The sequence below is a fragment of the Cricetulus griseus genome, chromosome 2 (genome assembly GCF_003668045.3).
Source record: "Cricetulus griseus strain 17A/GY chromosome 2, alternate assembly CriGri-PICRH-1.0, whole genome shotgun sequence".
In the NCBI taxonomy this organism is placed as follows: Eukaryota; Metazoa; Chordata; class Mammalia; order Rodentia; family Cricetidae; genus Cricetulus; species Cricetulus griseus.
The window spans coordinates 264,453,768-264,480,530 of NC_048595.1; the positions used below are offsets into that span (position 1 = coordinate 264,453,768).

At 46.7% G+C, this 26,763-nt stretch overlaps 1 long non-coding RNA gene across 1 annotated transcript; it reads left to right on the forward strand.

The window, feature by feature from the left end:
* Positions 1 to 815: 815 nt before the first annotated feature.
* On the forward strand, positions 816 to 19,235 carry LOC118238062. Its single transcript, XR_004768455.1, has 3 exons — positions 816 to 1,408; positions 8,547 to 8,719; positions 19,065 to 19,235. It is a non-coding gene; the product is annotated as an uncharacterized LOC118238062 (long non-coding RNA).
* The last annotated feature ends 7,528 nt before the right edge of the window (positions 19,236 to 26,763 follow it).

Genomic DNA, 26,763 nt, shown 5'->3' on the forward strand with positions numbered 1-26,763 from the left:
AGCCAGCTTTGTGGATTCTTATTGGTTGATCCTTAAAGGTTGAACCTCACAGAGAGGACCCACGAGTTTGTCCAGCCAAAGAAAAGGCCCAGGTCTCCTGAATGTTTCCCATTTTTAATCCATGTGTCCTGACTATCACCAGCTATCTCTTACAAGATAAGAAATGGGCCCTGGGTACATCCTTAGCCCACCTGTGCTTGACGGTAGGTAAGCATGAAAGGAAGGAAGGCAAGGGCACAGGGTAAGGAAGGGACCCAAGCTAGGAGTCTGTTGCTACCTTCCCCAAAAGGCTGGCAGAGTGCTACCTTTATGTTTCAGCACACAACAGCATTCGGGGTGGCTGCAAAAGCAACTTGTTCTTGGGAAAGGAACCAGTAACCCCCAGGATCCCTTTGGAACCCCCAGGATCCCAAACAGGCTAGGCCAGCATTGGGAAGTCTGCCCAGTACTCTGGCCTCAGAAGAGCTACAGGTTTCCAGGGTGGGGCTGGAGCTTCTCGGCATACAAAGTTTGCTCCTAAGAGATGAGGTGGCTTGCCACACCTGGTCGCTCTCTCATAGCTCAGAAGGCTGGGGAACACAAGGGAAACTGCAAACAAGCACAGAAAGGAAGGCAGTGAGCTGATAGTTCATGCATTCCCTCTCCCTTCCCAGGGAGACCGGAAGCTTCTTGAACAAACTTCTCTGGGTGGAGCAGGAGACAGTGGGGATTCCCAGAGAAGCATGACACCAAGTGTGGAACGATCTAGAAAAGCGGCTGGAACCACTGCTTTTGTGTGTAAGCCAGCTTGTGGGTTTCTATGACTTGTCCCCACCCTCGCTAGTGAAAATTGAAGCCTAGTTTCTGCTCATCATTTCCCCAGCCTGAAGGGCCTCAGATGACTAGTTCACAGCTCCTGCCTTGCTCACTTTGCATGGCACCTTGCCCAGCCTTGACCATCGTCAGAGCTCACACACAGAACCCATGGAAGACTGCCAAGCAGGGCACTAGGGAGAAGGCTCTCTGGTGATCACATCACTTGATGTGGCCATAGGGACTGTAAAAGGTATCTCACCTACTACCTGCTCTACTCACCCACAGGGCTGGACAAGAGGTGGCCAGGCTCATCCTATGTGACCCCTGGTCACACTCATGACTCACTGGACCGAGAGAGTACACCCAGCCTGGGCAGAGACAGCTGAATGAGGACATGACATGAAAGTCTGGGCTCATGGCTTCCTCCCACCCGCCACGGCATGAACCCACAGGAACAACAGTCATGCTGGCAAAACCAGGGGGAAAGGGGTAGGGCATGGTTGATTTACCGACATACCCTTCCTCAGTTTCAGAGGGGATGGAAGCTTCCTTCTACCTTGGTGCCCTCTTCTCTGCCCCCGATGGGGGGGGGAGATAAATTCTGGACAAGGCGGTGAGTCACTGTTTTCTGAGCACTACCCATCCTTATGTTTACATTTTCCTCACGAAGTTCCAAGGAGAGGCCATCATCTACACATTATGGCCAAAGCCCAGGTCATAACCCTCTCCAGGTCTCCAGGCAGAGGAGCAGGTCACTGACCGGGACCTAGTATGGCCTGCCTCCCACCCCCACCCCTTAACCTTAAAGGTGTGCTTCTGATGAGGCAGGATTTTTTTTTTCATAGTCCAGTCACGCATGACCCAAGTACCTGAGGTTCTGGACATTTATCTGTCATCAAAGACCAAGCTGGGAAGTGGGCTTCATTGTCTCACACCAGAGAAATCAGGGTCACGGACTCTCAGAGGGGTATACAAAGTGAAAGTGAGTGTTACTGAGGATGATGAGGGCAAGAGGGAAATGGATGGAAAGGGGGGAATTCAGGAGTGATGGAAGAAATTGCTGAAGGTTGGAGAGCTTCACAGGGAGGAAGGCCTTTGATTTTCCTTTGTCTCTGAGTTTTACAGCGCCACTGAAATACATGAAGCTGTAATGTTGCAGTGGAATTTAGTATTTATCACACTGTACTTTTTTCTCTCTCCTGGGCACCAGTGATAAAGGCAGAGAGGTAACCCTTCTCCTACCATCCTGCCCAGTCATCCCTCTGATGATTTTGACATGAGTGCACTAACTAGGAAACTGTAAACCACATCCCCAGTGTGTATGCATTCCAACACACACACACACACACACACACACACACACACACACACACACACACACTTTCTTTTTTTGTTTATTAGTTTGTGGTTGGAGCTTTTGTTGTTGTTGTTGTTGTTGTTTTGATTTGGTTTGGGTTTTGTTTTGTTTTTTGTTTTGTTTTATTTTATTTTATTGGTTTTTGTGGGGGTTTTTTGTTGTTTTTGGTTTTGGTTTTGGTTTTGGTTTTTTTCTTTTGAGACAGGGTTTTCCCATGTAGCCCTGACTGTCCTGGATCTCACTCTGTAGACCAAGCTGGCTTCCAAATCAGAGATCTACCTGCCTCTGCCTCCCAAGAACTTGGATGAAAGGTGTGCACCACCATGCCTGGCATGATGCCATTTTTAATCAACAGCTCTCCTGAGGCACCAACTCAGATACCATGCTAGAAATAGATGCTTCCCTGATATGCATGGAACTCTGGGTTCCATTTCCAGGAAAAAATAAATACATGGGATTCAGATAACACACAATTCATTCACTTAAAATGCTGAGTTCCTTGTTTTTGACAAATTAATGTAATTTTCATTGTTATATAAAAGTTCCTATATAATATGGCTATGTGAAATTAATCAACTTCAATGGCTATAATTACGGTCATAAACTTCTTGGGGAAGCCACTGTTTGTTTCCTTCTTTCTTTCCTCTCCACCTTCAAGAGAAGGAAAGCCCCTCCAGCAGGAGCTGTCTTCTACATTCAAATCTGTCCTGTAATGCTTTAGTTCCTCCCCTTAACCACCCAAGGCCCAGACTTGCAGGCAAGAGGTTGACCTGACCCACTGTTCTTTTCTGCTGCTGCTGCCAAGCTCCTGTGACAGAACTTCCAGCTTTGAGGACATTCCCAAAGTGCTGGGCTCCCTCCCTCTGAGAGCCAGGCTGTGGCTCTTCAGTCTGAGGTCCTACATTTGCCGATGATCAGTCAATGTCAGCAGAGTGGCTTTATGGGACAAAAGCTCTCCACTGCACTGGCCCAAGGCAGACACATGCCGGGCTCCTCAAGAAGCTCTTCCATCCAGATGTCGGACTTCTACTCTTCACACCCAGATGTTAGCCTTTGGATGTTTGCTTCCTTCTTTTCATCTCTTTTGCCTGTAGTTCCATACTTGTCCTAACTGGTATGAAAAGAACCTTCTGGAAATTCAACCTGCTTGGGTGTGGATATGAACACAGTATTTTGATGCTCGGCTTCATGGCTGGTGGGGGAGATGACTCCTGAGCAGGTAGTGTTAGATTCTTGCTTCTGTGGTCTGTGATCAGGAGAGCCCTCCTCTCAGGATTGTCTTAGAAAGGGAAGAAAGGTGAGTGGCCTTCAGGAAGTGAGAGCACGGTTTGCAGGCAGAGTCTGACAGTACTGGCAGGCTCTGGAAGGCTCCCAAGAAGCCCTATCAGTTCTGCCACCAAAGCTGTCCTTTGGGGCTGCCATTACTGCCATTGGCATGAATATGGATGATCAACAGGCAAACCCACTGGCGAGGGTCTTCTGTGTAATTAAATGTACAAGCCTGGCCTCCCCCAGCAGAGAGGGCAAAAGCTCCTGTTTGTAAATGACTTTTCCTAATCCTGAGTGACAGCTTGCTGTTCCTAGGTGCCTATTTTTTCTGCTTTTCAAAAAGAAGGTGACTAATGGGGTCGATTTAAAACACATCTTCATGTAGGCAGTTATTCTTACACTTTGATTCCCTTTAAAATATCTGCCAATACTTTGGACTATGCACTGATATGCAAATTAGGCTTAATAGGGGAAGAAGGGAGATGTCTTTGCTCTTGAAAATCATATTTATAAGGTTAACCAAGTTTTATGTTACATTAGGGAGCAGAGTTAGGATACAACACTTTAGAAATGTAATGTCTGGCAACAGAGTCTATGGCACTTTTCCTCCACTAAATCATTGTTTAGTTTGTCTGCGGCTTGTTTTGGGGGTTGCTTGTCTGTTTTTCTTTTGAAAGAGATTTTTCACCTTGTAGCCAAGGCTGAGCTGAAACTTAACTGTTTAGTCCAAGCTGGTTTTAAACTCCCCTTCGACTCTAGGGGAGTCTTTAGTCCAAGGCGATCCTCCTGCCTCAGCTTCTCAAATGCTAGAATTATATGTGTGTGTTCCTATGCCTGGCTGAGGTAAAACTTCTCCTCTATGCTAAGACTGAGATTGGAAAAAAAAATCTTCCCAAATCCAAAACATCCAGACTCCCCTTCAATGAGGCCGACCTGGAAGTTGTGTGTTTGTGGTTGGCCTTGCTGAAAACCAGTGCAGGGTTTTAAAACAACCTTCTTACAAGACTCAAGCTGAATTGCGTATTTAATAAGTCATCCACTAAAGCCAAGAAAGTGGCACTATGGGCAAGCAATAAGAGAGAAAATGCCACCCAGCATGGCAGTATGTGCCTGTAATCACAGCATTTGGGAGCCTGAGGCTTCAGGACTTCTATGAATTTGAGGCCAGCCTGGGCTACATAGTGAGAACCTGACCCAGAAACAGACAAATACTAATAAATCAACAAACACTTACAAATAGGAAAATATCAAGAAAATCCAATCTAATAAAATAAAACTTACAAAAGGAAGAGACCTCGCATAGAAATGTATGCATAAAACTGTCATAAAAAGAGCTACCATAACAAACAATACAGAAGGTTCTGGCTCCAGTCATGTCAAACGATGCGATGCTATCTAGAAAATGTTCTATCACAGAGGATTCTCCCATTAAAGTGTCTATTTGGTACTAAAATAGAAACGTAATTAAGTCTGTACTTGCTAAGGAATCAGATTATCAGCCAAATATACTCAACACTAAATTCAGATGATTAGCTTGTCAGTGATGACTCAGAGCCTCTTTGGCAGCTTGAACAGTTGGGGCCATCATTCCACACGTGAAGTCACAACCGCCTGTCTTCATAGGTGTGCACTAGTGCAGAGTGACTGAGCTCCGGGCAGTAGTGTTAGGCTTGTTTTTTTTTTATTTTTGTTTTATTTTTGCAGACTGAGTTTCACTATAGACTCTAGGATGACCTTAAACTTGGGATCTTCCTTCCTCAACCTTCACAGTCCCAGAATTATGGGTTGGTGATACCACTCACGGCCCAAGCCAAATGCCCTTGGCAGGTTTCAGGTGACCAGCCATCAGCGGCATCCCCAGCTCACCCAGAAAAGAAGTCACAGTGGAGTTAAAGTCATTGCCAGGTTTTCTCTTTTAGAGTGCATCTTGGCATAGTTTGGGCATAGGATCAATACTGAATACTATTATGAATTAATGAATGAAAAATAACAGAAAGTTGGAATTTTTATGTTGCCTGAGAATTTCCACTGATGCTCAGAGCTGAGATGGGCAACTAGTGACTGGCCCCATCCTGCAGAGAGATGTGCCTCACCATCCAGGTGGGGTCTGACAAGAGTTGGCCATCGCAGTGGACCGCCATGTGGATACAGCAGTAGACCAGCATGCAGATATAGTGGTAGACTAACCTGCAGATACAGCAGCGACCGACATGCAGACATGGATGCAGCTGGAGCTTGCGGCTGACTTTAATGGGTTACTGGAACCACTGTTGTGCATTTCTTTCCCTTCTGTCTCACTGAGACAAGGAGTAAACTACATCCATGTTGGGTAGCTATTTCCTCCAGCCTGCAACACCCCAGCAAAGGGCGGAAGGAGAATCATGAGGCTTGGGAAGCTCACAGAGCTTAGGAAACTTGCACTATGATGTCGCTAGGAAAGCTGGGGGACTGACCAGGCCCCTCCAGGGCTATATACGTGGCTAACAGTTGATGGAGGGGTTATTCTCAGTGGGGCTGCCTGCATATCATGCAGGGATATTCAGGGTGCAGCTTTGTAGAATCTGCTAAGGAAGGGTTTCCAGTGACGCCTTTGAGTCACCTATGCGTCAGGAGAGCCTCTCACCCACCTCCCTGCAATTAACTCCAATAAACTTGTTTCATCCTGCTAGACTTTGGGATGACATCAGTGACAAGCTGGGTGAGTAGGTATTAGTTCATAACTCCCCAGAAATAGTCATGCAACAGTCCCCACAGCTGAGCCAAGAGGGATGGTTTCTCCTACTCAGAGACTGGGGAAATCAGCTAGGAGCAAATCTAGAAACTTCTCCCTTCTTGGTGGGTATTTGCTGAGATGAACAGTCTTGAAGGTTGGAAGTAAACGATTTTTGGCAAAGATTGCACTTGTGAGCTTGCTGGGAAAGACATGATATGATGACCAAGAGCCCTAGGGGCCCCGTACTTGGGAATGGGTCATCTTGATGAGCCCTGGCTACCACAGAAAAGTGAGCCTGGCATTTGAAGTCCACATGGAGAATCCCACTGGCACTGGAGTCGAAGGGGAATTCTGAGTTGGCCAGAGAAAGCAGTTTTCCAGTTCTAGGCACTGCAGGGCATGGGATCCAGGCCTGCTAAACGCCTTACAAGAAAATTAGAGAGAGAGAGAGAGAGAGAGAGAGAGAGAGAGAGAGAGAGAGAGAGAAATAACCAGTACCCCGGCATCTGAAGCCAGAGGACATTAAAGGCTTCGGTACAGCACTCACAGCTAAGGAAAGCGGCACTTTGGCTTCTCCCCCAACCCCTCTCCCCACTTGAGCTGGCTTAGGAGCCAGAAACAACCAGAGAAAAGCAGGGCCCCTTGCATGATCCTATCAGACAGACAGTACAATCTTAGAGGTTGGGTCAGGCTTGAGCTGAGGGAAAGGGAAATACTGGAGAATTTTATGCACATCATTTAAACTATATTAGGCTGGACATGTTTACAATTGTATACTGAAGGCAGTTTATGTATACCTGAAGTGGACCCAGCAGTCATGGGATCGCCTGAGCTATGGACCAGGGTAAGAAGATTCCATAAAACAGGGCAAAAGGGCATTGGCACAGGGGAAAGGGGAAAGTGGCAGCTGTTGTAACTCCCTGCTCAGCTAGTTTATTTTATTCCATTCAGTAAGTGAACAGGAGACTGAATGAATTTTTGTATATAATTTTGACTCTGGCCACCTGTCCAGTGCCTGCTGCACATCTGGCATGACACGAGCTTCACGCAGACAGCGTCAGGCTCCTGCATCAGCTTTGCAGGTGTGGCTGGAAGCCGCCAAGTTCATGAGTCAGACCAGGATGACCTCAGGCCACTTGTGACTTTGCTCAGGCATGTGGCAGGTTAATCTTTCACCAGCTTCTTATCACACAGTGGCTATTACTTTGTCCCAGGTAAGAGATGACTTCTAGAGTCACCTTAGCCAAGTGTAAGGATGCACCTTGTGTTCAGCATAGGGTACAGGCAGCTTCACCTTGGACTGCTCCGGACACACCCTAACAACAGCAAGAGTACACCCAAGACCAGAAGAGACCTCCTCATAGTTCTTTGCATCATGGGTGGTCAAGCTGGCCTGGTCACCCTGTGAAAAGAACAAATGTTTCTATTCAAACATTTCCCCACAGGCTCCCCAAGATCCCTTCTCTTGTCTTCTCTTTTTTTTTTTTTTAATTGAGGACAAGGTCTGGCTATGTAGCCCAGACTGGCCTTGAACTTGCAGTGATCCCCCTGACTGCCTCAACCTTCTGACTCACTGGTGTTATAGGCCTGTACTGTTCAGCTAGCTTCTTCTCTCTTTAGAGATGCTAATCAGCATTGTACTAACCTGGTACCTGAACCATTTTCTAGAGAGAGTAACTGAGGCAAAGAGAGGTGGGCTGCCTCAGGCGGCCTCCTAGAGTAAAACAAGATGTATGGAGCGGGCTGATAGGCCTCAGTCACCATAAAGTCACATGTCTCAGCTGGTAGACAGCAGAAGATGTTTTCTGGTGGCTAGGGCACCTTCAGAGAGCACAGATGTCAGTATCAAGCCCCAGACAGGCCGAACATCACCACCTCTAACTCAGACCACTTTGCAGGCTTCAGAGCCATCAATATGCTGCTTCTTTATGGCGAGCCCAAGGAAGCCCAGCACGGAGAGTGGAAGGGTGGAAGGACAGGCCTGGGAGTGCACAGCTGTTAAAGGAAGAAGGCACCACGACCTCAGCGAAATCTGTGAGCCTCCCTCCAAATGAGGTCATGCCTAACTAAACAAGAGCACACAGGAGGATCCTGGGGATCCAGGCAGATGTCCCTCTGAGCAATGGAACGGGGTCAGGAGGGCAGATGGTTCGGTCTATGTTTTCACACTGCTCCATATGGGCTCGCCTTGGTAAGCAGAGCAGTACTCAGTCCCAGGAGAAAGTGCCCCCCTTCCTGGGTCCCCTGCTCTGTCCCAGGAACCTGTGTGCCAAGTCTAGTGCCAAGTTGGGTTTCCAGAGCTCAAGCTGTGCCTGGGCAGGGCAGATCTCTGGGTGTAGAAATGGCTGTGGGGTAAAGACGCTTGCCATCTGGGAGAGGCTACCAAGCCAACGAGACCATTTTCCTCTCCAGGGCATCAGGAAAGAAGTGAGAGCCGCAGAGCCCCACACCCACCCGAATCTCCAACCTCCAAGCTCTTGTTCCTGTGGCAACACCTCATGTACTTCGTCTCTACGGAGGAGTATCTCAATACAAAGATAAAGTGGCTCCTACCCTTTGGCACATTGTGGGGTCTAATTGACAAGGTAAGGACCAGAAGATGGAGTAGCTGGTTTTCCAGGTTTTGTTCAAATGCCCGAAGATGTTTTTTTATGTTCGGCTGTCTCCATCTTTTAATGTCAACACCAGCTAACGCTGTAGGCAACAAATGGCCACTGTAATATCGTGCTGGGTCACTTTCCAAACTGAGGTTCAGGATGGCTCGAAATGACCTTTTCTTTGGGGTTTTTTAATGACAAAGCATATTTAGACAGACTAAATTTGGCTAAATAAATAAATGTAAGTTCAGAGCCTTCAATTTACCAAAATGCATTTCAAAAGCAAGAGGAGACATGAAAGGCAACAGCTCTACCCAGACTCGAATAGTTTCCAAGGAAAATTCCTGTAATCTTGAAGAATAATAAAAGCTCGCGGATATATTTGGAATTTTTGAATGGTGGAACTGTTTCTGAGAGCATTTTTTCAACATCCCAAGTGAAAAATGAGAACAAGGCCTAAATTGTTTGGTAAAGAGCAAAGGGCCTTTGGTCTGAGAAAAGGAGAGCCTCAGACTGGATGAAGTCAAAAATGCTATAAGGCTGGTGCTTCCCATAAAATATGTATAATGGCAGTTTGTGCCAGAAAAACCACACTCACGGCTCAAACAGAGACTGTATATTATAATTATCTTTATTGTTTTTGTTTGGTTGGTTGGTTAGTTGGTTGCCAAGACGGAGCCTCACATAGTCCAGGCTAGCTCCTAACTCAGCTGTATAGCCTGGAACAGCCTTGAATTCCAGCTCTTCATGTATCTGCCTGCCTAGTGCTGGAGTCACCGGCATTTGCCATGATGACTTGTTACCCTATTTTTAAATCACTTTTATGCCATACTGAATCTTCTGAGTTTCCTTGCGATTTTTAGGTGCTGGTGTCTTGGGCACTGCTGAGTAGGGCTCTCCTGGCACAGAAGAGCAGCCAAATTCCCTTTCCTAACTCTACAAATCACTCAGCTGTGCACTGGAAGAAAAGCTGATGGTAGAGCCCGGGACAACACCATGGGTGACTAAGGATTTAGAGCTGTTTTTGGATAGAAGGTGGAATGAATTTTCTAAAGAAGTTTCTGGATACGGGATAGGAGAACCTTTGGGAGCAAAGAAATAATAATCAAGAAGGGGGGGTGTGAACAGAGTCAGGAGACCCCAGAGCCTCTGAAATTGTCCCAATTCCTGTCTTCCTGCATGCTATGGGAGGGGAGAGTGACCTGAAGAACTGTCCCCAGCTCTCATGAGTTTCTCTAAAGGTCTCCTGCCCAGAGGCAGGAGAAAGTACCCATGACCACCCTCCACCCCAGCTGCCATCTTCATCCCAGATGCAGGACTCCTGGAAAGCTCCCACGCCTGGACTAGTCAGTCCTGAACTCAGAGCCCTTGGATACTGGAGTTTTGAGAAGCCAGAGTCCATTCTGCTGCTCTGGGACAGGATGGTGCTGTAGGGGGAGTTCCCAAGTGCCGTGTTTTAATGTGAGATGGATGAAGGGAGAATTGTAGAATGGCTTCTTCCACAGGCGTCAGGTGTTGAACTGACCCTTTGGTGGTACATTCACAATTCTTTAACACAGAGCGGAAAATGTTTCCTGTCATTTCCAGCACATTTTCGGTCTCTGAAGGCTACTGTCATCACTTGGTCCCCCTCCCTCACCTCTACTTTGGTGGAGTTCTGTGGGGCCTTTCCAGTCCCTAGTCCAGTCACGCCTGCTACGGACTTCTTCAGTCTTCACACATTTCCTGTCTTCCACAACCCTGGCTGCCAACCTCACCATAGCAACAAAGCTGCCCAAGCAAAGGGTGAGCTCTACAGAGACACATGGCAGTTCCTCCCCTGCCACCACTAACCAATATGGCCACTAATACCATTGACCCTGGAATAACATTCTCAGGGGCTTCAGGAACTGTAAAAGATGTACTACAAAAACTGTGTGCAGGCAATGGGTCATGTGCTGAATCCCATTCCAATCCCTTTCAAAGACCAGGAAGAGAAGGACCACTCTCCCCTCCCCCTAAGTAAGGATTCTGGCACCATGTGGCTGATTTCAAAAGAGCACACCAGCAACACACCCGGCAAAGTGTGTTTCTTGTACTCATGCAAACCTACCTAGCCAGTGAACTCACAATTTGCACCAGACACTGAGCTGATTAACTCAACAGCCATGTCCTTTTTCTGCAGCTCTCTGCACTCTCTGGGTGTCGTTGTCACTCGATACTATAGTAGACACTGGCCTCTCTCTCCTCACTGTAAGACCAGACAAGCTGAGTCCCCCACATACCTACACACCACACATAAACACACACTCCCAGGCTGAGGGAGGAGGTCTCAAGAAATGTGGATGTCTGATAGAACTTTGCTTGTTCAAATGTTTGTTGAGCCCTGATTAATTACCCAAGTCTGCCTCAAGCCTAGAAGAGGGATTCTGATAAATAACACCCAACCCTTGCATTCCAGAAGGTTATTGACTCAATAGTGGACACACTATGACCTAAGACCTAAACAAAGGAGGAAGTAAACACAAGAGCAAATGGAATGAGCTTGGCAAAATCTCTGCTTTCGTTGGCAGGAGAAAACTACTCACATTACCTGGGACCGAGGACAGGGACTTATTCTATTTACTTCCTCCAAAGGGCAATGTGCTGGCACCTGAGTTCCCAGCAGAAACACAGTGTTCTCCAACACCAGCCTTTTCCTCTCCTACCCCATCTCTGTGGTCATGGCAACTAGGACTCACCCCAAGAGTTCACCTCGGAAACACGGAGATGTCCAGACACTCCAGTGTCCTTGGGATTCTGGGAAGAAAAAGATAGAAAGATGCCCATTTGTAAGAAGAGGTCAGAGGTAGAAATTAATTTTTCAGAACTTGCTCAGAGTTGAAGATCCACACACTGACTATCCATCTACCTTTCCATCTACCATCCCACCCACTCCCTCATCCCCTGATGAGTCTACCAGGTCATGGACCCATTCACACATCTGTTACCACTGGAAATAAAAATAAGCAAATAAAGAGCCAATATATTATGGCATGGGCTGGAAGGTATCCTAGTCAAATACAAAATACAACCAAAAAAGAGCACACCTCTCTAACTCCTGGAACATGCCTCCTTGCCTTTCTTACAAAAGGCCCCAGTTTCATGAGAAAATCTAACAAACCACATAACATAGGAAGGTTGCATCTAATTGGGTGTTGAGGAAGTACAGCCAGTCCTCTGCTCGTCTGCCTGACCCTAACACCCACTCAATACATTCTAATTATAGAGCAAAGACATGGAACTTGACCCAAGATCTGTTTCCATTTGCCCTGAAAGGCGTATTTCTCCACAAACAACTGAAGGCAGGCTTGGAAAACAAGCTTACAGACCAGACATGTAGAACTCTGGCATGAGGAATCTTTGGAAATCTTCACCAACCCACCAAGAAGCCGGAAATATGGGAATAAATGCGTATTCTGGCTTCTTTCAAATAAAATTATTTAAGAGTTTCAATTCATAAAACAGTCTAGCTAATTTTCCAAGGGGAAAAATGGGCATATTTTGTTTTTCCTCATTCTTCAAAGACTATCCAGGCCATGAAAATAAATTTACACTCAATTTCCTTAAAGGATTTAAAGAGGGCAGTTGCCTTATACAGGATGAGAGAATGGGGGTGGGGATCAGGTTTGACATGAATTAATAAAGTCTTATTTTTAACATAAACTCTTCATGGCTTAGATTAGACATCAGAGGCAGTCATGGTGGTACAAACCTGTAATCCAGACCTTGGGAGACAGAAATAGGATGCCCAGAACTTCAAGTCTAGCTGGGTCTGTGTAGCAAGTTTCAAGTCAGCCCAGGTTACAGAGTGAGGCCCTGTCTAAAAAAGAGGGGATAGTGTGGGGCTGGAGAGATGGCTCAGAGGGTAAGAGCACTGGATGCTCCTCAGAGCACCTGTGTTCAATTCCCAGCACCCACTTGCTGATCCACAACTCAATTTCCAAGGTGTCTCCCGCCCTCTTCTGGCTTCTGAGGACGCTGCAGTTACACAAACAGGCAAAACACCTAGATGCTTAAAGTAAAATAAATAAATCTTTCCTAAAACTTAGATGTCAGCTTAGCTTTTATATTCATATGTTAAAAACAAGAAAAAGAAATAAAACAAAAGCCTTTCTACCCACACATACCCATTTCTTCCAGTTTGGGAAAGTTTTGAGTAGGATGTAACTCTGTTCCATAATTACATAGATTATAGAGTTAGGAATGCTAGGTTTTAAAGCTTACTAACATGTATTTTGTTAATATTAATGTAACAGTTCTGACAGGGGATCTGGCTGGCCATCCTAGGGTGGCACATGTGGCCATGCCTGGCGTTTATGTGGACACAAGGGATTTGAACTCAGGACCTTTTGCTTTCTAAGCAAGTGCTGCTGCCCACTGAGCCATGTTCCCCAAACAGTAGCTGTAGAGTTTTAGGAAAAGAATGGCCATTCCTTCATTTGTGAAGTTGGCATTTTCAGAAGTATATGGTGGTCCTCTTGCCCAGAGTCTATGTTGGGTCTTGCATTGCACATATATAATCAGATTGTTGGTATTTCCCTCTAAGTGTCATTGTGTCCAGTGAAAAGGCAGGAAACATTCTTAATGTTTTCTTTAAGTAACAACAAGAATTCATCCAGCACCCCTGCTTGTTCAGTCTCCCTCCTTCTCCCCTGCCCACCTCCATCTCTATCTTGTGCCCCTCCAGTGAGCCACAGGCATGTGGCCGGCTTAGCCTCCCATTCTAACACTACTAATCCAACCAAGAGCATCTTTCTTTGTTCATGATCACTCCTGGGCAAAGCATGGTCTCCCCAGGAAGGAGCTCCCTTCTACACCCCTCACAACAAGCAGATAAGCACTTAAAAGATTTACTGCCAGTCCCTCTGGGAGAACTGATGGTGGTTGGCCAACATCATAAGAATGAGGAAGGCATAAAAGTTCATGGACACTCCCCTGGCTCCCAAGGCATGCATGGTCAGGGCCTGGCTTCTTCCTTCTTCTGTGACCTCAAGTGGCTTTCTTCAGCCAGCATTGAATGTGGGACAACCTTTGGTGACTGCACATTTGACTTGGTTTGCAGTGGAGGAATTGGTCTCAGAATTCTTAGCTATCTCAGCCATCTCTGGGACACTTGTACCTATCATTCCCCATCCTGGGCCTGAAGCAGACTCAGCTAGTAGATCACAGAGCCCCTCAGCCATCTCTGGGACACTTGTAGCTGTCATCTCCATCCTGGGCCTGCAGCAGACTCAGCTAACAGATTGCACTGGGCCTCATCAGTGTTATCCTCAGCTTTAGAAGGCTTTGCCATGAGACGGATTTATTGACTGTACTACTAGGCCACTTATCTTGGTGCTTTGCATGACAAGCACACAGCAACCAGCTAAAAGGCTCCTGGCCTGAGGAGGCTTACCTACCAGACAGGCATTTGGGTCATGCTTCCAAGCTGCCTGCCAGTGTCAGGACCAAGCTCGACAGTCACCTGATTTGAGCATTAATTAGTAAGAGGCCGATTTGAAGCACTTGGTCTAAACATGGGAGGGTGAGTTAACCTGATAGAGATGGAAAAGTTTAGTCAAGTTGATAGAGACGGGGCTGGGGTGAACTTCCTATGGAGTCCTTTTCAGAGGGATGAGGACTGGAGACCTGGTTATTCAGGCTCCTTACAAGTGAGAGGTGGTAGAGAAAGTGACGAAGACTTCAAGATTCCTTCCAGGCCGTGCCCTCTACTGTGACCAGTTTGTAGGGTGCATGAAGAGCAGTGTGCATAGCCTGCAATTTTTTTTACTGTTTTGCTTTTAGTTCTAGTTGTTTTTATAAATATTGTAAACTATTTATTTACCTTTATTTTATGCACATTAGTGTTTTGCCTGAATGTATGTAAGTGCACCACATGAAAAAAAAATTCCCCTGGGCTAGAAATAGGTGTCAGATTCCCCTGGAACTGCAGTTACAGATGACTGTGAACCACCATGTGCACACTGGCAATCAAACCAAAGTCCTCTGCTGTGGCAGCAAGTGCCCCAGCAGTGTGTTTTAATGAGTCAAATGTCTTGGCTGTAGAAGCTTGGAGAAGTCATGAAGTGGCATCCTCAGACCTAGGTCTTACTAGGATGAATGTGCTTACTTGGTTACACCTTCTTGCTATAGCATAAGCAACTTGAATGCATTGAATGGAATGGAGGCTGGGTGGGGGCCAGTTTTTGGGACCATGGAAAGGCAGGTATCCAGCTGTACGTGAGCTTGAGTTTCAAAAAGAAACAGAGACAGCCTTTCTTTCCCAATCCTGAACTGCCCCTGGATGGCCTCAAAGTCACAGATCCGAAACACTGCTGAGCTGTTTAGAGGAAACGAAATCACAGTTTAAGATGAGAGCCATGATGAAGGCATGTGAATCACACATCGGTTTCCCCAGATGTCTCTGAAGCCTGTGCCTGAGGGTATGGTTGACTTTTCCAGCTTCTGGCCTGTGAGGGTGACTCCGTCTCCCTGGGCTGACCACCTAGATGACAAGGCACTTCTTTGAGGATGCATTTCAACATCAGTGCCTGTGATAGACCTGAAATTTTCTCCAAAGGCACATGGCGTTAATAGAAGATTGGCCCAGCCCTTAGGAAGAAGGAAAGATCACTGGGGCTATGCCTTAAAGGGGGTGGCAGGCTCTCTCTCCCCATTTCCTCAAACATGAGCTGCCCTCAAGACAGTTCCACAGAGTCAGTGGAATCTGATTGGCAATCAATATGATTGGCACAGGGGCTAACCAATCATGCTCTGGGACCTCCAAAACTGTGAGCCAAAATGAGCCCTTTTTGCTTTATAAGCCGATTCATCCCAGCTGTTTGTTATAGTAGCACAAAGCTAATACAGTACCAAACTGTCTTTGATATGCCAGATTCTGCCTTGTTTGTATCACAAATTGTCTGGAACTGAGTTAAAAATCAACTGTAGGCACAGAAACTCACATCCCAAATTGAAATATTCTTGATTTTAAACATCCAATAGTTATGGAAGATAATTCAGATTTCTAAATGGCCACAACCTTCAGATTGGTCAAAGAGTAGTCCCAGGTCTCAGGTGTACACTGTGGTCTGAGGAGGGCTCTTTGGGCTGCCCTGTGTCACTGATACAAATCTAGGAGTTGCAGCTGAAGCCATTTTCTATGAAGATCATAAGAAGACAACATGTGTTCCTGTGTGTTTCTGGTGGGGAGGCTCACAGTCCAGAAAGAATGAACCCTCCTCTTTGAAGGTAACATTGTGATGGCTGAAGTTATGTCTTAAATTTAAATTACTGTGCTTAAGAGATCTATAAAACAAAATGCCTCTAACCTGTAAGCTTCTAACCTGTAAGCCCCACTTACCCAAGGACAGAGAACTTCCTAGAATGCTGGGGACTATTGTCCATGTAAAACAGAAAGCCATGTGTTTTCGATTCTGTAAATAAGCTTGGTTGCCCCAGCTGCACAGAATGTGCCTGGTCACATGTAGGTGGGAGGTACTGTAGGGAGGAAGTGTGTCAGGATATAAGCTTGCCCCTGATTGGAGGGAGGGAAGTGCATAGCTTTGTGAGGTTTGTCTAAGCACCAGACTAATGTAGTTTGTGACCTTCTCTGGGAATCCTGGAGATGGACCTGGGCAGTGTCCATCATCCTGGCTGGTATTTAATAGTTTGCTTCAAATTTGGCTCAAGAATGTGGTGAGGTCTTATACTTGCTTGGTGGGGTTAAGAATACCTGGGCCTGGCTCCTCTTGATGTTGGTGGTAATGTTACTTTTGTTTGTTTTGTTTTGTTTTATTGTTTGTTTGTTTGTTTGTTTTTGTTTTTGTTTTTTTTTTTGAGACAGGGTCTCACTATGTAGCCCTGACTGCCCTAGAACTTGCTTTGTAGACCAAGCTGGCCTCAAACTAACAGAGATCTGCCTGCCTGCCTCGGCCTCCTGAGTGCTGGGATTAAAGGTGTGTGCCACCTTGCCCAACAAAGTTCTTCTTTTTAACACATGATGCTTTTAATTTTAGGCCAAATAATTTTTCTCTAAATTCAGTATGTCCTAAGGCATAGGTTCCTGCTATCAGTGGGAAAGGTACTTCTAGGTTCAAGCTACCTGACAAAGCAATATGATTGGCACATCCTATGACTAATGGAGGCCCAGCCCTTCTTGTCCCAGATCATAGCCCCACCCCCATGCCCTGAGGGTGGCCACAGTGACTCACCTGCCCCACTTCTGCCTGTCTGCGCACACGCTCGCACACACACAAACACACAAACACATACACACACACACTCCCCACCAGTGATCTTATGGAATTTCCATTTTGATGGGTTAAAAATAGGTGGGGAATAAAAGTGAACTCTCTGTTGAAAGTCTTCCCAGTGTGTCCTTAAATAAGAATACTGTGGAAGCCAGATGTGGTGGCAAACACCTGCAGTTTGCTCTCAGGAACCTGTGCTCAACACCAGCATCAGCTATGTATTGAAACTCTGTCAAAAAAATAAAAAATTACAAATAAAAATAAAACAACCTCCAGCCTTTGTTTGGAAGCTGACAAGATGACCTTGGGCTAGTCCCAGGCACTCAGGACTTTTCTCCCTGCCACTGTGCCCTGTGTCATATGACAGCCAGACTCCTAACTAGTGTTTTCCAAATTCCCAAGTTGAGTCCAGGGTTTTTCCTGGGTGCCTCACTCTCTACCAAGAGGACCTCTGAGCCTCCGCACACTTGGACATAGTTTCCCTTTGTATATAAGAGGAAAGAGAATCCCAAAGCAAGGCATGGTATCTGGAGGCAGAGGCAGGTAAATCTCTGTAAGATTGAGGCCAGCCTGATCCACAGAGCAAGTTCCAGGACAACCAGGGACACACAGTAAGACCCTGTTACTAAAACAAGCAGAAGAGAGACAGAGACAGACAGAGAGAGACAGAAAGAAAAAAAAGAAAGAGAGGACAGACGGAAGGAAGGACAGATGGAAGGAAGGAAGGAAGGAAGGAAGGAAGGAAGGAAGGAAGGAAGGAAGGAAAAGAAATAGAAAAAGAAAAGAACAGAAGATCCCAGGTAGTTCTTGGGTCTGCCACTGATTCCCCGTGTGGCATGAAGAAGGGCATGGCCACTGTCTCTGGTTTCATTTCCTTATCTTTCACAGAAAGGTTGGAACAGAAACACTCCTAGGCCCTGCCCAGCTCTAGCAAGATGGAATCTCCCCTCCCTAGGGAGCCCTGGAATGTGGCCACCACAGCCTGGGCCCTTGGGCCTTGGGGATCCAGTGGCTGCTACTGGCCTGTAAACCGGATGGGAGGGAGGGGCAGCAGAGAGGGCAGGGCAAATCTTCTGGGCAGCTGGCTGGAGGGAAGGGTAAGGAGTGCCGGGGCTCTTCACAGTACAGATGGACCTGCTTATGGTACCTCCTTTTCAGGACACCCCCCACCCCCTTCTAAACCATGATCCTGATGCTTGGATGCTCTCTTACTCTGTTCTCTATCGCTGTGGTAAACACCATAGCCAAAGCCAGCTGTGGAAAAAAGGGTTTATTTCTGCTTACTGTTTCTACCCCATCAGGGAGGAAAGTAAGATCAGGAGCTCAAGGCAGGAACCCGGGGGCAGGAACAAAAGTGAAGACCCTGAAGAAACACTGCCTGCTGGTTCACTCCTCGTGGACTGCTCATCCCAGCTTCTTACACAAGCCAGGACCACTGCCCCGGGTGGCAAGGCCCACATGGTCCGGATCCTCCCACTAAGACCATCAATCAATCAAGAAAATGCTTGTTTCCAGCACAATGTGACAGAGTCGCTTTCTCAGTTGAGGCTCCCTCTTCCCTTGGCCTGTGTCAAGCTGACAAGAAAACTAGCCAGGACAGAAGCTAATTGAGCTCTATAAACCCACGTAAGGCTAGGCAAGGGCAGGACAAAGCCTTCACTGGAGCATTAAGGCTCTTCCTTCTGCTCCAGGACCACTCTGGCCCTCTGTAGCCTTGGTATATAAATCCCAGGACAGGAGCCACCCAGAGGGCACTGGTGTGCCTTCTCTCTGTCACAACACCCTTCGGTGCCCTGCAGCAACCAATGACTGTCCTTCCTTTCGCCATTTGTTCCTTCCTCTCTCCTTCCTCCCCCAGTCCCTTTTTCCTTTCTGTTTTCATTTTGTTCTAATGCTCAGTTTCACTTTTGAAAGAAAAGTCAGGGCACTTAGGTGGTGGGGAAGGGGTATTAGCTGTTCGATAGTAGTTATAGTCCACGTCTTTGGGAGTCCAATCTGGCATGTGTATTTATCAAGACTTCAAAGGGCACAGCATAGTTAGAGCAACATATCTTTGTTTTCTTTCCTCTCCCTTTTTAAAGGCAGGGTCTCACTATGCAGCAAAAGCTGGCTTCACATTAGAATCAGTTCACTGGATCTGCTGGAGCACACCTTTAATCCCAACACTCGCGAAGCAGAAGCAGGTAGATCTCTATGAGTCTGAGGGTCTACAGAGAGTTCCATGACAGCCAAGACTACACAGAGAAACCCGTCTAGAGGAAGAAAGAAAGAAAGAAAGAAAGAAAGAAAGAAAGAAAGAAAGAAAGAAAGAAAGAAAGAAAGAAAGAATCTGTTCATGTGCTTCCTTCCCTTTCCTCCGACCGATCCGCAACGAGAGCCCTCACCCAGTGGCTGATGGAAGCAGAGACAGACATCCACAGAAATACACTGAGCTGAAATCTGGAATTTAGTTGAAGAGAGGGAGGAATGAAGAGCGAAGGGGTCTGTACCAGGTTGGAGAAACCCACGGGAACAATTGACCTGAACAAGGGAGAGCACGTCGACCCCAGATGCTGTCGGGGAGGCCAGTACAAGACTGATCCAGACCCCTGAACATGGATGTCAATAAGGAGGCCTCTGCACTCCAGGGAGCCTCTGGTGGTGGATTAGTATTTTTCCCTGGTGCAAGAAGGGACTTTGAGAGCCCATCCCACGGGAAGGGTTACACTCTGGTCCTGGACACATGGGGAAGGGCCCAGGACCAGCACAGGAAGATTTGGTGGACTTTGCAGAGCCCCCGTTGAGGCCCTACCCTGCCTGGGGAGTGGTGGGTGGATGGGGTGGGGGTAGGCTGGGGGTGGGGGAGGAGGGATGGGGGTGAGGGGAGGGAGAAGGAGAAGGGACTTACATGTGAAACAAGCTTGTTCCCTAACTTGAACTAATAAAAATAAAAAAATAAATCTGTTAATGCACAGATCTGTTTTTTAGATTAGATTAATTTATTTATGTGTTGGGTATGGGGATGCTTATTTTGCCACAGTGTGTGTGGAGAGGTCAGAGTACTTGGATTCTGGGGGGCCAGGGAAGGGGTGGACACAGCCAGAAGCTCACTTCACTGCAAGCCTGATGAAGCTCCCTCCTTCAGGCAGTAGGCAGTGCTTTGCTCTTGCTGGCCACAGGCACGGTCCAGAGAATGCTGGTCTGACTTTATTCTTGGATGATCATTGCAGAAACCTCAGGCCTGCAGAGACCTATCAGAAGAGATGACACAGGATACAAGACCTGTGATAACCTAATCACAGGTCACCTGTTATCACTGCTCTCTTGTTCTTTGTCTAAAACAATGGAAACAATAAGGGGAGTGGTGGGGCAGCCTTTGATCCTAGCACCAGGAGTCAGAGGCTGGAGGGTCTCTGTGAAATTGAGGCCAGCCTGGTCTGGTTAGTGAGTTCCAGGACACCTAGGGCTACATAGGGTGAGCCTGTCTCAAAAAAAAAAAAAAAAAGACAAGAATGATCTGAGATGATACATCGAAGAAACGGGAGATTCCCAGAGTCATAGATGTGTCGCTGAGCAGGCTGCGTTGTGCTCTGGTCCTTGGAGGTGGTTGTGATTTGTTACACATTTGGATGCCCAAAAGATGCCAGCCAGCCAGAGGAATGGGTCCTCCTCTGGGTCCTTCCTTGGACTCACAGCCCCCTGAGAACTGACCCAAGAGCGTGCCCCAACAGAAGAGCATCTGGAGGGCAGAGGAGGCACGTACGGGGTTTCCTCCTTTTGGGGCAGAGCCTCCACTGCAGACTCCAAGGATGGCATGAGACCTGTCAGGGAAGTGTCCCTAAGGGCAGTGCCCACACACACACACTCCCTAGAGCTAAAGCGTAGGCGCAGCAGACGACGGCCCAACGAAAGCCATTGTTAAGACTTGGGGTTCCGGCCTGTCCAGATTTCATCTCTGAGATGACTCCGGGCACCTGTCTACCCAGGTTCAAGCCTTGGAGATGGGTCATGTGGGCTTGGTTTTTTTTTCCCTGACTGACTCAGGGCCTGCTGACTGACAATGGCCCTCAGCTTCCCTCCCACTAATGAGAGGATTCCTTTGATTTGTTAAGGACACTCCCAAAGACTGCCTTTTGTCATCCCTCCAGAGTGGAAATTCCTTAATGAGCAGAGAACCACACCCTCCCCTCAGAAGGCGGTGGACACCTGGGCTGGCCAGCCCACAGGTAAGAGGTCCAGGCAGGCTTGGCCTGGACTGTCTGGGAGGCCCACACACCTCCTGGACTAGTTTGGTCAGTCCTCCTTGGCGCTCCCCAAAGCCTACACCTCCTCCGAACCCCTCAACATCTGGAAAGAGATGCTACTGTTGGCAAGGGGGCAGAGGAATGCAGGATCCCCATGGTATTTGACCGGAAACCTGGAAACTGAAAGGTGTGAAACACAAAGGAACTGTTTGGATTTCCTACTCTATCCCTCACTCCAGGGAACCCCACTCAGTTTGGTCTCTTACTTCCCATCATTAAAGGGACTAGGGACATGATCCAGTGACAAAGCCTCTGCCTAGAATGAACAAGCCCTGAGTGTTATCCTCAGCACCATTCATGAGTGCACACACACACAAAGTCAGGAAATGTGGTTCCCTTCAGGGTCAGTGTGAAAAGGAGGAGTAGGATAGGGGGTTCAGGGAGATGAATATATCTTATTTCTAGAGATGGGTTGGTTTAAAAAAAAGAAGAAGAAAGGAAGAAAGAAAGAAAGAAAGAAAGAAAGAAGGAAAGAAAGAAAGAAAGAAAGAAAAGTTTGTAAAAAGTGCTTAATGCCTGGGGATTTGGTGGAATGCTTACCTACCACGAAGGAGGCTACGGTTCAATTCCAAGCACCACGTAAACCCCAGTGTGACACGGGCAGTGATAGTGCACACCTTTAATCGGAGCAATTGAGAGGAAGAGGCAGGTGGGTCACTGTGAGTTTGAGGCCATCTACGGCAGGCAGAGCTACATAGTGAGATAGTGTCTTGAAAAACAAAACAGACAGAGGGATACTCCCTGAACCAAGACACACAGGGGGTGGGGGGTGGGGCCTGGGCCCTATCCCAAAGGATATGAAAGACTCTGATGACACCCTATGGAAGGCCTCACCATCCAGGGGGAGCAGAAAAGATATGTGACAGATAAGGTTTTAGTTGGGGGTGGGTAGGGGAGGATGAGTGGGAGAAGGGAACTGGGATTGTCATGTAAAACAATCCTGTTTCTAATTCAAATAAAAAAAAGTTGGGAAAAAAAGAAAACAAAACAGACAAAACAGAGCACATAAATCCCAGAACTGAGTAGAAGTAGGCGGGTCAGAAGTACAACTGGTGAGTTTGAAGCCAGCCTGGAGCTTGTGGAAGAAGGATTCTGTCTCCAACCAACTATCTACTTGAAGGCTGACTCAATGCTAGCATGCTCCAGACCCTGGGTATTGCCCCTAATGTACAATAAAACAACAACAAAACCCTTATGATGGGCTATGTACTTTCCTGAATGAATCTGAAGCAAAATGATTTAAAATTTTGGTGAAGCCATTTTATTTGGTCACTTATATGACCTATCTAAGAAATTTTTGCCTATTCTGTGGTCATGACATTCTCTCCCATGTGTTCTAGTTTTGTTTTACACTTAGTTGTGTATGTGCATGTGTGTGTGTGTATGTGTGTGTGTGTGTGTGTGTGTGTGTGTGTGTGTGTGTGTGTGTGTGTGTGTGTGTTTGAACCCACAGCTTTGCACATGCTAGGCAAGCGCTCCACCAGTGAGCTATATCCCAGTAAGTCCCTTGAGTTGACATTCATTTTCTCCTTGCTTGTTCCAATTGTTCGTATTATTTGTTGAAGTTTATTTTCCTCTGCCTGATTACTTTGGTACCTTTGTTTAAAAAAACAAACAAAATAACATACCTGTGCTGTAGGTGTGATTTATTAGTTATGTTTCTTGCAGTGACAACTGACAAAAACCAGGAAAGCTCTATTTGATTTTAGCGTATGGTTTGAGGGATACAAGTCGTAAAGGCAGGATGGCTGGCAGAGGAATGAGAGGCAGCTGTGTTTTTTCAGAGGACACAGATTTCATTCCCAAAAGCTACATGGAAGCTAACCTTTTGCTGTGTCCCAGGCATCTCCTATCTTCTTCTGGCATCTGTAGTGAGTGTGTACAGACACATGGAGAGAAAACGGTCCACAGCTAAGAAGCATGGTGACCAGCTGGCTTCCCTTTTATTACATCTGGGGCCCAGCCCTTGAGATAGTGCTGTTCACACTTAGAGTGGGTCCTCACTCCTGAGTTCAGTCTTTCTAGAAACACTCTCACAGACATGCTCAGAGTGTGTCTCCTAGGTGATTCCAAATCGAATCAGGGTGACAATGAAGACTAACCACCCAAGTCTGTCCGAGACTGGTTGGCTCCATTGACAAATATGTCAGTCTGTTGTCCACACAACTTTCCTGAGTGCTGAGGTCAGGTAGAAAGAACACAATAACTTTCTTATAATAGACATATATTCTAGACCTTACTAATTCCTTGGTTGTAGGACTTCTTTTGTGGCGTCCCTGAGACTGCCTGTGTCTGTGCTTCTAGAGACGACCACTCTTTCATTGAAAGCGCCCCCCAGCCTGAGATTTTACATGTAAACAGCCTTAGTATCTGTAAATAGGGACAGTTTCATTTGTTGCTAACCAATCAAACCACCCTTTGTTTCCCTTTCTCACCTGATTTCAATGGCTAGGGCCTCCAGAATGCTGCTCCAAGGCTTCCTGCTTGGTTCTTGGTTTGGGGGCCCATGAGGCTGTGATCACTTCAACCAGGGCAGTGAAAATAAGCACACAAGGATATTCGTCTCTCTCTCTGTATCTATGTGCTGAGGGTCCCAAGTACCAGACAACATGAGCTTTTGTTTGGTACTTTAGAAAATGTGCAGCATAAAACATATGAATCCAGAAGACATAAAAGCCATCTTTTGCAAGAAGGCCATCAATCTAAAGACTATTCTATCAGAGGACTAAAAGACAATTCATGATGACTAAACACACAGCCACAGAACAGTTCTAGTTTAGATTTCCAGTTCAGTTTCGAATGTATCATTTAAATGATCACAGCAGTTTGGGTCACCTGATCCTTGAATAGGCCACAGTGGGAATAGAATATTTCTCCAAGTGTGAATGGTTTGACAAGGACAGAGGCCAGGATCAGATAATTGTGTCAACATTTTGTTATTTGTGGGTAAACATCCTTTTGAAGTTGCCAGTCTTTAAGATATTAAATGTGACGATTTTATCTATGCATCTTCAAACCAAACAGAAGTGTGTGTGTGTGTGTGTGTGTGTGTGTGTGTGTGTGTGTGTTTCTTTAGATAGGCTCTTACTGTATACCCCTGGCTGGCTTGGAACTCACTATGTATACCAGGTTGGTCCCAAACTTAAGGGAGATCTGCCCACCTCTGCCTCCCAGTACTGGTTTTAAAGGTGGGTGCCACCATACTTGGCCAAATCAGACTTTCCTTATTTATTTAGCTTTAGTTATTATTTTGTTTTGAGACTGTTTCATTAAGTATCCCAAACTGGCCTTGAGTTCACTATGTAGCTCTTGCTGATCACAGATTATGCCTCCTACATGTTGGGATGTGCCCCATACCCAGACAAATAAGACATTGCTAGACTAATTCTGTTTTCCTTCGAATAGCCTTCCACAGGCCCAGCCTATGCTGGGCTGGTAATGGGTGAGATTTTATTATTGTTAGGAGCTATTCCCATTTTACAGACAAGGAAGGAGATCAACACAGAATCCTAAATACTCGATGTAGTATTCCACCTGAGGTCAGCATCCTGTAAATCAGCATTATCATTGCCATTTGACAGCAGTGACCGAACGTGAAGTAATTTATCCAGGGTCCCACAGCTAATGGAGGAACAAGAAAGGGTGTCCAGGCTTCTGGCACTAGGTTAGACATCCATCTTAGTAGCCTCCATCCACCTGAGGTGAGCGGGTCACTGGGATACAGGTGTGCTGAGCAGGTGGCTCACTCTGCCCACCATCCTCAGGGGTGGGGCTCAGAATGAGCACTTGAAGGTGAAAGAGCTCTGAGCTTCCTGAACAATAGGGTTTTGTTTTGTTTCTGAGTCACCAGACCTCTTCAGGAGCTGATCATCAGTCAGAACTGTGATCCTACATGGCAGCTTAGAGTGCTACAAGCCCTCTACCAGCCCTTGTTGGCCAGGTGGTTTAATACCCGACTGTCAGAGTCCACCATCAGGTGGTCACACACATGTGCTTCACGGCCACTGAGTGACAGGGGAAGTGGGTCAGGAACTCATGGGTGGAGGTGCACTAATTAAAAGAAATGTTACCTTGACATTCAGAATTAAAAGTCTGCAGGGAGGTTACTGGATTGTATTGATTGGCAGGTAATTGGCAGGGTGTGGAGAGGAAAAGACCTTACTGGAGGAAGCAAAGTTAATTCAATGATCTTTCCAAGACATGAAACAGATGCTGTCTTCGGACATTTGGAAACTTGGCTTTAAAAATGCTTTGTGGTGGAGAAGAGAGCACGGTTTGCCCTTCATTTGAAGTTACTGGACTTTCCCACATGGTTTCCCGGCTTAGGCTAGAATAGGTGAGCCAGGGCAGGAGTGTGTGGGAAAGGATGGAAAAGGAGGCGCTGGCTTCCCAGACAAATGGTGCCCTCTCTTTCCTAGCTGCAGTCTGCCAAACCATGCAGCTTCCTTGGGTCCACTGAGAACATAACAAAGATTAGCTAAGCCAGTCCTAGTGGGACAAACATGCAATCCTCGAACTCCAGAGCTGGTGGCCGGAGGATCATGAGTTCAAGATCAGATTGGGTCACACAGGAAGACCCTGTCTCAAAAACAAAACAAAAACATCACAAAGAAAAAAAATCAAAACAAAGCAAATACCACCTAAAATAAGGGGATTAAAAACGAAAATAAGAAAGTGTCTATATTGTAGCGGTACCAGTAAAAACATCAAAAATGCAGGTGAATGGTTTTATTGCTTGGGACTCTCAGGGAAATGAACACAAAATGTCTGAACTTTGTGTAAGACTTGAAAACATTAGCTGCCCTCTGGCACCTGACCATGGACTTCCTGGACAGGGGGGACCTAGAATAAGATCTTGGCAGAAGCCATATTGGAACTGGCAAGTGGCATTAAGACTCTCCAGTTTAGTTTGGCAATAATTAGCTGAGACAACTTTCCCGAGCTAACTTTGGGTCAGTGCCAAATCCCCCACCCAAACTTCATCCCCCCCACCAAGTCTATTAAATATCAGCCGCTCTGAAAAACTGCCTGCAGACTGCCAACACTGGTTGAGCTACTAGAATTGATAAACGACACTGGTCTACTGGATGGAGCTGCATGCAATCAGCCCCTCCCTGGCTGGGGGATGAATAGGAACCAAGACGGTTATGTTTAGTAAGACGCGCTGGCAGGTACGACATTGATTCCTAGAGGACTGCTTTTGTCCTTTTTGAGGCACACAGTGAGACATGCTGGCCTTTCTTATGTTCTGTTTGACAAGCGTTCGTCTCCAGAGAACACATGGTGATGGGGAGGGGGATGGAGGATGGGGATTTGGGGGACCGACACAATCCAGCACCCCGTTCTTCCACTTTCTCACATACCCCGGGCTTAGGTGGTTACATGGATGAGCTCGACTACTTCACTTGGAGGTGTTACCTATCCCCGGTTTAGTTCAAGGCATGGTAGAGAGACAGAAGACAATGACCAGTGACAGGATAGGCATGGCACTGCCTAA